General features: G+C 36.3%; 1 protein-coding gene across 6 annotated transcripts in view; it reads right to left on the reverse strand.

The window, feature by feature from the left end:
- Klhl32 (kelch like family member 32) overlaps nucleotides 1–14,524 on the reverse strand; it is a 197,727-nt gene that overhangs the window by 53,215 nt on the left and 129,988 nt on the right. The gene's annotated exons all lie outside the window — the stretch shown is intronic.

Consider the following 14,524-nt stretch of genomic DNA (forward strand, 5'->3'; position numbering starts at 1 on the left):
TTATATAAGAATGTTAGTCATAAGTCCTTGGGCAGAAAACTGCTGCTATTCTATAATTCATAAAATTTCCTCACTTTACGCCTCTTGAAATCCATATATTTAGACATTGCTAAAAAGGGACTTACCAAAAGGACTTTCTGGTTTCACTGGCTGAAGTATTATTTTGCAACCTTTTAGAAGTATTTTACGAATAAAGACAACTGATTTTTCTACCCTTATCATATTCTATAGCTCTCTTTTTCTACTAAAGGTATTTTACTAAAGGTAATATAAGGGCAGGTAAACCGGGACTCATGAGCAAATGACAAAGCTTTCAGACAGACTAACTGCTCTTTTTCTAAAACTTCAGACGAAGTTTGACTTTAAGTAAAAACAACCCATCTTGACATAATGAAATTAAAACACAGATTTTCACATGTAGAGTTTCAGGAAATAAGGAAATTTCACACACACAAAAAGACTCCTGTCCTGAATAATTTGATGTTAAACCCACTAAAGTGGGTGACTGATAATTTTTCTTTGTTTTTTTGTTAGCCTCAAGTGCTGATACCCCCAGTGGCATTCTCTCTTTTCTTTTTGAAGAATTTCTATAGCGACAGCTCATTTAGAGGAATTTCACCTGTCTCTCAAGTTTTCAAACTCATAGCCAGGACTCTATAATAATATATATAATTCCCAGGGAATTAGAGTGTCTCACACACATCTGTCAACAGCAATGTTGCCTATTTTAATTAGAATGAGAATGGGCTAAGTCCTAGTTTTACCTCATTTTTACCTTATGATTATTTCCTAAAATGTACCGGGAAACTCAATAAAAGGAAAAAATATTTGAGCAATATATCACAACAACATAATGCAGAATGCCACAAGATAGCTATTTTATTCTACTGACCTATTTAAGTAATTTCAAGCTATTTTCTCTATTTTCTAGTGTCTAAGAGTACCTGGGAATAGGAGAAGACAAAAAGAGGGGGAAGGAAAAGGATCAAGATGTGATATGCACAGGTACCAATACCCCACTATGATTATATTCATTATATATTACAAACATATACTAATAACATTTTAAAAGGACTCGTTCTAAAAATACTTTCATTCTATATTAATATTTATTCCCATAATATTTGATGCTATGTATATTCTAAGTCTGTGGTTGTCCATATGGAAGCCTGTAACTATGTATGGCTATTGTGCATTTGAAATATAGCTACTCAAAATGAAATATGCTATTAATGTAAAATACACATCAAGTGAAAAGAATGAGAAAAAATGAAAATATCTCAATTATTGGATTAATCATATATTTAAATGACACTATTCTGGTTATATTGAGTTAAATTTATCATTAATTTTACCTTTCTATTTATAAGGAATGCTACCAAAATTTTTAAACTACATGTGTGTCTTCCATTATATATTTCTATTGGACAGTGAGTGCTATTCTAAATAAAATATATAACAAAATATAAAATATTTAACAAATATATAACAAAAATTTTGTAAAAACAACTCTCAGTATATCAGCAGCAGTGTCACTATGGCTAAATGATTATAATTTTCCATTTTAGATTTTAGATCTTTTACAACTCCAATGTTTAGAGGTCCATTCACAGTTATTCATTCAGCATTCCTTTTATCAAGGAATACAAAAGTTGACTCCCACACTGATTTCTGAAGTAATGTTTAAACTTGTTTTCAAATCTTCTTAGAATTAGTAAATTCTACCACAGGAGGAAAAAATGGACTAATTCCTGCACAAGGAGCTTCTCCTTAGTACCCCAGGACCATCTCCTTGGGATGAATATGTTATTTCTGGCAAGTACATATAAGAAGCAAGTTTAACAATTTCGGGGCCCTGAGTACTTTTTTGTTAATGCCGTTAAGTCATTCTGCAGTCCCCCAGAAGCCTGATAGGGAGCCAGCACCTTGGGAGTATTTTGGGGACTGCCTGAGCCGGGCCCAGGGTTCTGATGCAGCACCCAGTGGCCTGGCCTGCAGAGGTGTCGTGAGCACACACAAAACTCCAACCTCTGCAAAGCAAAAGGTGATGAGCACAGAGCTAAGGGAAAATAGTGTTCCCTACCTGTTGTGCTGCCAAAAGGGCACATGCAATTACAAGGATGGAGTGAATTATGTAGTGATAATTAAATATTATGTACTGGGCTTCTTTATATCTTTGTGTAGAGATACTAGGTCTCTTCCAATTAGAAGCTTGCAATTTAAAAGCAGTTCAGCTCAGAATTGCAGAGAACCAACAGTTATTTAAATGGGGGATTTACTATGTTACTTTTGAAGATTATTCTTTAAAAGCTTTGAGTCCTTTTCGTTTTCTCAGGATATCATTTCCATAACCCTATGTCTACTCTAACGAAGTATGTTAGTTGAGAATTGAAAAGCCTCATACATACGTGGACATACGCCCACGGCTAACTGAGCTCCCAGAACTCCAGTCCTTTCTAGATATGTCAGAAGTCCCATTCACCTTGCCATTCATTGTTCGTATCTCAACAGTTAAGCTGTATAAACTGGAAAGCTGAGGGGAAAAGAGCACCGACTCTCCCAATGCTATGATGCCAGAGCACACATTCCTCTTCTTGAGAAGGGCTCACAAAGGTTGTGTGAGGTTTAAGCAAAATCATCAGTATTCTGTCCTTTTGGTTAAGGTCATGTGTGAGCAAAATAAGCACTGATAAAGATACTTCTAAAGATTTCCACTAATGTGATGGAAGTGGGAGCAATGGTAAAATTACAATAAATGCCCACCTATGGTACTGTGGAATGAGGAAAACAACATTGCTGTTTTGTAAAGTGCCATTACATTTCTAGTTATAAAAAGTCATAAATGTTTATTTCATAAAATTCAAGACATACAAAGTATGGAAAAGAAAACAAAAATCATTCATAATTTTACCATGCAGAGATAATTGCTATTAATGTTTTCATACATATACTTCTAGACTTTAAGAAAAGAAGTGCTTTGTATTTCAAAGAAAGAGAAAGAATAATTGTGTCCCAGGCAGAACAAAGCAGCACCCACCACAGGCACTACCAGCTCAGTCTGGTAGAGAAGAGCAAGGCCCATGGAGTCTGGTAAATCTGGTAAAATCTAGGTCTGACACCTACTGTTGATACAAATCTTGGGTCAACCACTGAACACCATTATTCTCCATTTATAAAATGGAAAACTCAACCAACTCGTAAAGCTGTCATGGGCTAATGTGAAAAGGACGTACACAGTATTTTGCAACATGAAAAGAATATAGCAGACTTCGTTAGGGGGAACAAGAACAGTGAAGTTTGAGCACTGCTGTTTGCCCTCCATAAACCATGATTCATCACTGACAGGAGGCAAAAATGAAGAATGTGATCTCTATAGATATCCAAGTCCTAAACAACTGTACTATGTACCTAAAAAGTACCAATAAACTTAATGGAAAATAAAATAAAATAAAACAAAATGTGGTGACATTGCGGGGAGAAGATTCTGAACGGAGGATGCTGCATTCTAATTCCTGTGAAGGAGGAGCCCTGTTCCACTGTTCTGGCTGATCACCTTATCCGGTCATCTCCCTTTCTCTCTGTGTCACTTCCTTTCATTACTCCACTCTACGCATTCATCCCCATCTGTGATTATCTTCTGCATTTACAATGTCTTCCTTCCTCAAGCCCCCAGTAAGTAAGGTCTATAGGAGAAGGGGCCTGTCCGCTTTGCTCACTGTAACATATATTCCAATGGTCTGGAAAGTGTAGGAGACGTGGTAGGAGTTGAAGTTACACTTGCGAGGACATGAACCCATTTCACCCTTTCTTACGGAGGATGCTGCATTCTAATTCCTGTGAAGGAGGAGCCCTGTTCCACTGTTCTGGCTGATCATCTTATCCGGTCATCCCCCTTTCTCTCTGTGTCACTTCCTTTCATTACTCCACTTTACGCACTCATCCCCATCTATGATTATCTTCTGCATTTACAATGTCTTTCTTCCTCAAGCCCCCAGTAAGTAAGGTCTATAGGAGGAGGGGCCTGTCCGCTTTGCTCACGGTAACGTATATTCCAATGGTCTGGAACAGTGTAGGACACGTGGTAGGAGTGGAAGTTACACTTGTGAGGACATGAACCCATTTCATCCTTTCCTTGGCTGACCTCTCCTTTGCACACATACCCTTCCCTCTGCAGACTTCTAACAAGCACTTGAAGCACCCTTTGATTAAGGTTCATGTCCTCTTCCAAAACTAATCTCCTTGGTAGCAAGGATTATGTATCACTCTTCATGCATCCTTAGAACTTAGAAGGAAACAGATGCTCAATACATGTGTGTTCAATGAAAGAGTGTCCAGGAGATTTTTCTGTGTATTTGTAATTAAGCAAAAACCAAAATTTCCCATGTCTTTCCAACACGGCCATTCAATTCTGAACCTGGTCCAAACTGGGCTATTTTTCATACTTCTTCAGCTTCTTTCATCTTCTCTTTTTCCTTGGGAACTTCCTATCCATACACACAAATGTAAAGCCAGTGGTTATTCAGTTTTTCAAGAAGGTAAATTGATAATAATGACTAGAGCTGAAAATGTTAATGGACAAGTACTCCATAAACATCCTTTTGTGATAAAAAAATTTCAACCCACGTAAAATATACTTTACAGTCTAAAAGGAAATTATTTCCTCTATTAACTGGCTACTCAAAGTATCTTAATATCCTTTAAAATGGCATTTGTCCTATGAGTTTGTCTCTGTTTGCTTCTCTTCTACGATCAAGTACCGGTTAGAGGCAGTGGTTTTGGCTTTGAATGGAAATTATTACTCATTAAACAAAAACTCTTTTGAGTGAAAGAAACTGTTTGTATTTTCTTTCTAAAAATGTTTCATTTCTGTTGCACTGCTTCCAAATTGGTATTTAGTTTCTATTCAAAATTATGGTGCATACACCGTTGCTCTTTGGGGAATATTTTAAAATAATATTTATTTTCCCTTGGTTTAAGGCTATTTGGCTTCTTCTATTTGTTTCCTAGTATGTGATTGACAAGTTAAATAACAACAGAACCATAAAATATGTCTCCTGAACCGCACCAGCTATAGAATAAACACCAGTTTTTCAAGTCAAATAATTCTTACACCTTATATATCCCCCAAATTCATTCCTTTTTATGGTCTTTTCCCCTAATGAGATCCTTAAATAAGTTATCACCCAGATTAATGTGTGAATATGATATGAAAAATAAAAGAAGGTAAATACTATTGTATTTTGGGTTAATTCAAATGTAGTTATCTTTTAAAGCAGATTATAGGGTAGTTAAGATGGGAGTGGGAGGAAGTAGGGTTAGAATGGACCCTGTGACCCTTTCCCCACTCTTCCCAAACTAGGAACAGCTGTAAGAGAATGACAGCTTTGTGACATCCCTTCATGGGTCTCATGTGTAAACGGAGAACTATCACTCAATAAGGTGTCAAATGAGCAAAGTGAATACAGCATTTGTTTCCTAATTTAGAGTAGCTTTAAACCTGTCCCTGAGATAATGTCACCTAGATTCACCTGCATTCTACAATGCTTTTTTGGATGGGAGCCTTATAGCTGGGGTCTGCACATTCACTGCACATAAACCACATTATAGCTTATGTGACCTGTGTGCCAACAGTGTCAGACTGAGAGTACATGAACTGTTTCTAAAATGCAGTCATCTTAGCTTTGGCTACACCCATGGCTCTGTGGCCTGCCTGTCAGTAACTCCTTGCCCACCCAGCACTGCAGTTTAATCATGGCCCTGGCATAGGAATTATACAGAACACAGGAAATATCTGTCATCATGTGATTGCATCTACTGTAGTTTTTTCCCAATATCTGCTCCACAGCATGCAGCTTTGAATCTAAGAGTCCTTGTTAAAGTGCCAAGATTCAGATATCTGATGGAGATGCTTTGACTTAAACTAAGAGTACCTGTGCAAAACACAGCCTTAATAACAGCTATTTCTCTTGTTGCCACATCTAGTTCTGAGAATGTCACTGACTTTTGAAAGAAAAATAAGCATCAACAACATGTACTATCAGTGTGGAAAACTGTGCCTTAGGTTGAAGATAATAATACCTATCTCTCAAGGTTAAAATAAGAGTAATACCACTTCGATTTCCTAAAATTTGAGCCTCAAAGATGACCACATTAATATGACTCCCGATTTTTTTGGTAATAACATTCAAAAGGTGTGACTATTTTAAGAATGCTATGTTTTAACAATAAAATTATGACCTTTAATTTCTAGTTATTGATGACCTTCACTTAGAAATCCCTCCTTAAAAATGCTATTTCAATTACCCCATATCGATGCTTTCCTACAGATAAACATGATAAGAAGACCTGGCAGTTCCTATGCCCATCATGGAACAGCATCAAAGTTGAAGTTCTAAAATAACACAGGGACATCACATCACATTTTGAAGACTCCTCTTTAGGAAAGGTCAGTCTTGCTATGAGATCCAGAAATTTTCTTTTAACAATCACTCCAAAACCTGCTCTGTATAAAAAGTAGCATAGTTTGACTTTTAGCAAGATTAAACTCAAAGTGAGATTAAAACACTATGTCAGCCATTTATTGGAGTGAAGTATGAAGAGGGAGATGGTAAGTCACTAGAGTGTTTTGTTATTGACTGAACTCTAATGTCCCCACTTCATGTGTCCTGTCTCATACCAAGAAACATCACTATCTTATAACTATTAAAAATGTTCATCAATAAATTATGTATGCTCATTGAATTATGATGGCATTACTTCCTGATAAATCCATGGTAAGTTGAAAGTGCATCTATATACCTAACCTACTAACAACACATTATTACCTTATAAGGTACTGGTTGTTTTTTCATGTGACTGTAAGCTGACTGGGAGCTGTAGTTTGCTGCTGCTGTCCAGCACACTGGAGAACATTCCATGGCTAGCCCAAGGAAAAGATCAAAATATGAAGTATGGTTTCTACTGAATGTGTATCACTTCTGTATCATCATAAAGTTAAAAAATGGCAAGTTAACCATAAGTTGGGATCCATCTGTAGTAAAGAAAATAGGTTTTGCATTTTAGGATTGTGGATCCTGCAAAACACTACTCATAATGCCTTTCTCATGGATTATAATTAAAAAAATATTTGTTAGGTTAAGAATGAAAAAAAGTAGCAAGTTGAAAGGCACGTTTATAACTTCACATGGGAAGAGGAAATGACAGCTCCATTACACACATGGCTTTACAACTAGCAAAACAAGCACATCTCCCAAAGTTTACTGAGAAAGAGGCTCTGAAAGTATTTGCTCTGAGCCTAAGAAGTGCCCTCATGATGCTATCTGGGAATAAGGATTTTCCACATAGTTGGTAGATATGGTAGAATGCCCACTTGTTGGACTGGTACATGAGGACTGGCTTCTATAGTGAATCTTGAGTTTTCTGATTTCTCTACATTAGATTTTTTCCCCCATCCTAGAATGTTCAAAAAAACCTTACTTCTCTGAGTATTTAGTGATGATTAGAAAAATCTATTGCCTATCCTATTTCCCCAAAAGTATTTACAATCTTTCTAAATGGAACTGCATTGTTTCACAACTTTCTTTTAGACCATATAGAGAACCTCAAGAGTCCTTTGTCCCAAATGGTTATTTGTGAAGCATTTAAAGACTGTTTGATTCAACAGCCTAAAAGACTTACAAGAGAGGAGGAAGTTCTATAATATACATACTCTTCTCCTCTTGGGGATAATCCACATCAGATACCATTTCCTAGGACAGATAGATCATGCCAGAGTGAAGGAATGCTCCTTCTTCTGACTTTTAATAGAATTAGCTGCTTATATCATTTGTTTGACCCTTTTCTCCCTAGCTGTGCATAAAAATTCCTTAGATCTTCCTTTCTGTCTTCACAAAGTACCTACTTGGTCAGTGTTGATTGACATAAAATGGAAAGAAAAAATCAGCTCTTTGAAAATTCAGCTGTTATTTTTCTCTTTCATAGTATACAGTGAAATATAGATTCTCCTGCTCCTCCAGAAGCACTGAAATATTTCAAGTAATATTTTAAACATTATTTATTAAATAGTAAATTAGTTATATAATATTTTTAAATTTAAATAATTAGATAAAGTACATGCTTCAATATTAACTACACTGAAGATGAATGTGGCAAGCCTAGAAGAAAAAAAAACACTAGCAGAAAATTATACAATTACAGGCTATTTTAAAACCACCATTCAGCATCAGGTGCATTGTCATCTTATTATTTGTGAAATTAGAAAAAATTAAAAGTTCAACATATTGCACTCATTTATTTGGGCCTATAATTTTCTATTTTCTCTGTTTCCTTTATTGGCTTGTAAATTGTGGGTGGCACCTTTAGTTTGGAATCAAAAGAAAGAGCACAGAATTTGAAGTTGGCCTATCTGGATTGCCTCGGCATATAGCTTCTCCAAATCTAATTTTCTCATCTGAAAATTGGGAAAAGCGATGTGTGTTCCAGATATGTGACATAGAGTTAAAAAAATGTACAGAAAGTGCCCTCCATAAAGAATATGCTCAACATGCAACAGCTGTCATGGCTCTTATTCCCCTTTAAAAGGATAGCAACAGTGCTTAAGCTATAGCTTTGCCCATTTCATCAATTTTATTCACTGATTGGATGAAGAGAAGGAAATACTGTCTAACATAGACTTTATTTTCTTATAACCATCAGTAAAAATCATAGTTGCCATGTAAAATCATTTATTTCTTCTGCATTTCACAAAGAAATGTGTTTACCAGAGGTAAACAAAGAGAACAGCCTGAGATATTATATTGGACCATCAGTAAGTATGTCTTACTATAAAATACACTGGTGCCCAACCTCTATATTACTCACAGCAGAAAAAGCACACTGAGAAATCTAAGGATGGGGGAGCTGCATTTCTTTATGACCTTATTTGAAAGATAAACTCCTTGGGGAAATACAATTTATTCAGATTATCAAGACCCTGCTGTGCAAATCTACAGTCTGGGAGTAGACTATGGAGATCAAAAAATATTTACTTTATTCTGTTGGGTATAAAAGCTTTTAATGAATGCATAATTAAGACAAAAAAAATTGTATACTGCTTTAGAAATTGTACTGCTGAGCTGAGCCATTAATATCCCAGGCACTATACCCAGTTGTGATTCCACCTGTTTTCTATTTGGATTACAGACTATTTATAAATCAAGGTACTACCCAACCTGGTATTTCAGGAAAGGACTGTCTGTACGCCCGGAGATGAGGAAGCAACATAAAGGGCACTGGTGTGAATGCACTGTGAGGGACTGCTCCCTTTGGAAGAGGTTGAAACAACAAATAAACAAAACCCAAGCCTTTTAATAGTCTTGAGATGAATCATGTAGGAAGATAACTTATCATGTTTACTATGTATGCAAAGAGATGTGAATTTTCTCAATGCTATCTTGGGGTCAGTAGGGCAATATACACTTTTTTGTTTTTGTTTTTGTTTTTAATTGTTACTAGTACATGCGTGCAGTACATAATGTCTACAATCCCAGTGTGGAGATGGTACATGTACATAATGCATCTTAATTCATTTTTCATCTCCTTTCTCTCCCCTCCCTCTCTTCTCCTTCTATCTCTTGATCCCCTTTCCATTTGAGAAAGATCTTTCTCCCTATTTCCTATTACCTGACTTTTATTTTGCTCTTCATTTATAATTTAGGTTTCTCATATAAGAGAAATCATGTTTTCAAGCTTGTGTGTCTGCTTTATTTCCCCTAACATTATGGTCTCAAGATACATCCATTTGCCTAGAAATGATCCAGGTCTATGTTTATGGCAGAGTAGTACTCTATTGTGTATAAATACCACATTTTTTCATTCATTCATCTATCGTATCTACTTATTATGGAAGAAAAAGATGAGCAATCCATTGACAATGCAGACAATTTATAATATGATAAAATAAGGTAAACACAGACATTTTATATGTATAAATATACTGATATATATCTGTCTATAAACATGTAAATATATCTAGACAACTGTAGTAACTATATATTCATATATCAAATATGAATATATGATACTATTTGATTAAATGAAAATGGAATGCTAGCAACAATTCAATAAATCTAAGAAAAACTGCAGAATGCTGTAATTCTCTGGAAGTTCTGAAAAGCCTAAATATATTTTAGAGGCCTATTTAAATATATTTGTGCTGTATAACAGAGTAATTCCATGATTAGGTTACTGGTACATTTTCATAGTCAGTTGTATGCATAATATCCAAGGCTCATGAATAATTCTATACTGTTCTTTGGGAAAGTCTTTAGTAAGCTGGAAATCTACTAGAAAGGAAGCACAGTAACACCGTCATCATCAACAATCAATAATTCTAGCTCCCATCACCATATTTGCCAAATGCCATTTCAGAGTTGTTTTTCAGAGCTGACTCAGCACACTAGCACAAGTGAAGCACCCCATTATATTGGCTCTGGTTTTAGGGGATCTGCTTAGTGCTACGCAGTGCTATAGGACAACTTTGCTCTGTCTCATTGAACCCTTCCATGAGCCTCCTAGAACAATGCCCATAACCAAAGAAAAGAGGGTAATCTAACTTCATAGGATAAACTTTTCAAGCACCTGTGGAAGAGGAAATAACAGAAGGAGATCAGCTAAGGAGGAGAAAAGCTAAGTGCCTGCAGGAATTCAGAAGGTCACAAAGTGAGGGGAAAATAATCCAGAGAAGGTGTAGAGTCTAGGTATTGGGAAATGCATGAAGTTCACGGTGACTATGGCATACCATGAGTAGTAAATTGTCAAAATATAAATAAAGTTAAAGAAACAGAACATTTCATTTAAAAAAGATAGGATTTGTGTACCAAACTAAAGAATAAAACTAATCCTGAAGGCTATATGAAGCCACTAAATAATGAATTATTTTAAGCATAATCAGGTTGGTTTTTTGAATCAATCAAAGAGAATTTTAATAGATTAAAAATACTTTTTGAAATCAATCAAACAGAATTTTGGAGGAGGAACTGGAGTGCAGCAAGACTAAAGGCAGCTTTATCAGTTTGCAGAAAGTTTCTCTAATCCAGAAAATATGCAGTGAGGGCCTGAATTAAGTCAATAGTAATGAAAAGAGAATAAGAGAGGCTTATGAAGTTAAGGGGTAGAGGTGAACAGTCTTGGTGAACGAGAGTGTGGGGCACAAGGAGAGGGAGATTCTAGGATGACATCTTGGTTTCTGGATTGGTTCAATGAAGGTCAAGTGCCTGGGGAATATCCAGGAAAAAGTGCTGAGCAGCCATTTGTCTGGTGATGGTAAAATGCCATCCTTGAAGTACAGGAAGAGCACAAGGACAGAAGAATGAGAAAAGGCAGGGTTGCAAAACTTGTCAGCAACCTGGAGATGGGGAAATATCTTGGTTTTCTGAGAAAGAAACTAATTTGTGACTCAGAACAATAACTTACATTGCACAATAACTACAGGCAGGAGCACACTTCTATCAGTCACTGCAGAAAAGTCCATAAAAAATAATTCAAACCTAAACAATGTCAGGGGCAAGGAGCAGAAAGTGAGGCAGCATACTTGAGAACTTCTAAGAGACTAAACCAATGTATTCATGCAAGATTGTTATATAGTGCAAGATTGTTGGCTTGGGTGACTAAAATGTGAGATAAAAGTAATCCATAGAGAAGGAGACTTCCTATAAAGAGGACTAAGAACAGGAAATACCTGTATATAGACCTTTAAATAATAGTCCTTTTACAAAAATGGGAAGAGGAGCAGGTGTGAGCAATTGGGTAGAAACAAACTTGGAACTTATATATCAAGTAGAAATGCTGCCTGAACACATAAGGCTGGAGCTCAGAGAGGGGGCCGGATGAATAACCTCCAAAGACAGATGAAAGCGAGTAATCATGAGCAGAAGACACGAGCACTTGCACAGTAGTCCTTGAACCCTAAGGAATATTCAAGGCATTAATGGGAGAAGTTATGACGGAAATTAAAAGAAGTAGGAAGAGAAGTGGGAGAAAGTCTTGAGTAAGCAGAAAAGACTGGAGCTACCAGCATCAAAATCCTGTAGCAGGCCACATCATGATACTACAAGAGGCTCTGAGTTTGGCAGTAGGCGTTGGTGACCTTTGTTGGAACAGATGCTAAGGAGTAATCAAAGCGTGCGATTGAGTTGAATATAGGGCTGAAGAATGAACAGAAGGCAAGGGAATGCAGTCAATGTCTATAGTGTGGCAGTTAGAAAAGTGAAGGAGAGAGTGGTGGCAGTGAGAACAGAAAAAAATTTCTCTCACCTCATTGATCCTATTTACAAACTGAAAGGAAAGCGCCAGCGGAGGAGGAGAGATTGAAACCACAGGAAACACAGGAGGTAACTGATAAAATAAGGACGTCAAAGATGGCTCAGCCTCAGAGAAGAGGGCAGACATTTCAGTACGAGTAGAAATACTGCAGGTAGAGTATGGTGGGAGAATGAATATCTCATATGAAATAGAGATTTTTTTAACCTCCTCTATTTTCTATTTTCTAGCACTAATAGTGGAATTGAGATTGAGATTGACTTTTTTTATTTGTTGATTCTGAACATCAGAAACCGTTTGTCAGAGGAAAAATTCATGCTAAAATGATTTTTAAATTGCCCAACTAATAATAGTTAGCTTAAAATGTAAATTAGCAATATTAGAAAAATGCACCAAGATCTCTTTCCTTTCTTTAAAAACTCACAGAGAAAAATACATCAATCCTAAATTACCCACACAACCCATTAAAATGCCAAGATGAGTTTCTCAGCCAGCCCATATGCCTCTGGGCTGTCACTTACTGGCATCCTTTGGTGTAGGCTTAGGGAATAAAAAGCAACATAATAGCATGTGAAAAAAATTAACCGGGACCCTAAAATGGCTACTAATGATCTTATCATGAATTTTGGAGCCAAATATGAATGATATTTGAAAAATGTGATATTCTATATTACTCATACCAGACAGCAAATATTCTTGATTAGAACAAATAATTAGTAGGTGGCTAAGATTTAATAGGTCTGATATATTTATACCCTTTCTGACCATTTTCACTTATTAAAAATCCAAAAGATTAGAACATTGGTAATATATTTTCTAAATATCATACTTAAACTTTCTCCAAATATAAGAGTATTGGCTCTTGTGAATGATGGAATGGCACACAATTAGTGTCTTTTGTTAGGGGCATATTAAATATATATGTTGGTACAATCATTTGTCTTCTCTAATGTAGAAAAAATGGCTTCATGTAGGAGAAAAATGAGCATGAGTTATAACTTCCCAACCTTGAGTATAAATTATTCTATTCAGAACAGCCACTATATATTATGTATTTGGGCAATACGATTAATTTAATAATTAAAATTGTGATAATATATTGTTTAGAAGAGATAACCTCCTATAAGTCACTGTAGTATTAGTTTAAAATGATAAATCTGTTGTAATACTGTACAATATGTCAGCTCCTCAGTGACAGATTCAATCGCCACAGAAAGTACTTCCAACTTAAAATATGTATATTCAATGGGTAAAACTAATGGAAGGCCACTAATATCTTTCTTCTACTATTATAAGCAGAGAACAATTATTGAATGGAGGCAGCTTTCATTCCCTCAAGTGTGCTGAGCTCACACAATGTGAAGGAGGGGAGGGGATAGGATGTAAAATCTGTATATGGCGATCCCCTCGATTTCCAGAGTGCTGCAGCCTAACTGCGGCGGTGAGAATCACCCAATCATAGTACGCCTGCCACAGAATGATGTAAAAGCAGCGTTGCTACTCAGATTTGGTAGAGGTGCTTCAAGGAGCTAGTGCTTCGCAAACTTCAAAGTAGAAAGCTATCTTTTTAGTTAAAATAAAAATCAGTAAAATAGACTTTTATGATTAAAAAGAAAAGGAATGAAATTACCTAGAAGTCTCATGAACACCCGCATGAGAGAAGAACATTCTCTAAACCTTTGTACTTTCATTGGAGAAAGAAAATGACAATTCTCCCTGCAGCCCACTGAGTGAAGAACTAAATGAAGACGAGGGAGGCTAAATAAGCGTCAGCCACAGAGGAGGAGATTTAGCTGCTTCCCCCCTCAGTGCTTCCCTTATGTTAGTTCTTGGCTTTTGAATGATGAATGCTAAGAATGTGGGCTCTGCCTTATTAGATGATCCACATGTACACAGTGTAAACAGAACAATGCCTTCAATCTGGGGAAATGATCTTTCATACTTGTAAAAGCAGGAAACAAAACAAACACCCCGTCTGTTTTTCCTACCGTGATAAAATGCTCTACCTATACCCTTTGCGTTCCTTTCCTCTCACATCCCAGCAGCACGTCTCCTCTTGCAGGTCACGTATTTCTCATAAAAGTGCTAAACTAATGCCGCTTAATGACAAATTAATGTCCATGAATAAAAAATACACCTCTAATAGCATAGAGTAATTTGCCATTACAATATCATCATTGGACATGCCCCTGGTTTAATACGATGTATTTAATTCATAACCTAATGA

This window comes from Fukomys damarensis, unplaced genomic scaffold (genome assembly GCF_012274545.1).
Source record: "Fukomys damarensis isolate Sample0158 unplaced genomic scaffold, DMR_v1.0_HiC HiC_scaffold_14, whole genome shotgun sequence".
NCBI classification, from domain to species: Eukaryota; Metazoa; Chordata; class Mammalia; order Rodentia; family Bathyergidae; genus Fukomys; species Fukomys damarensis.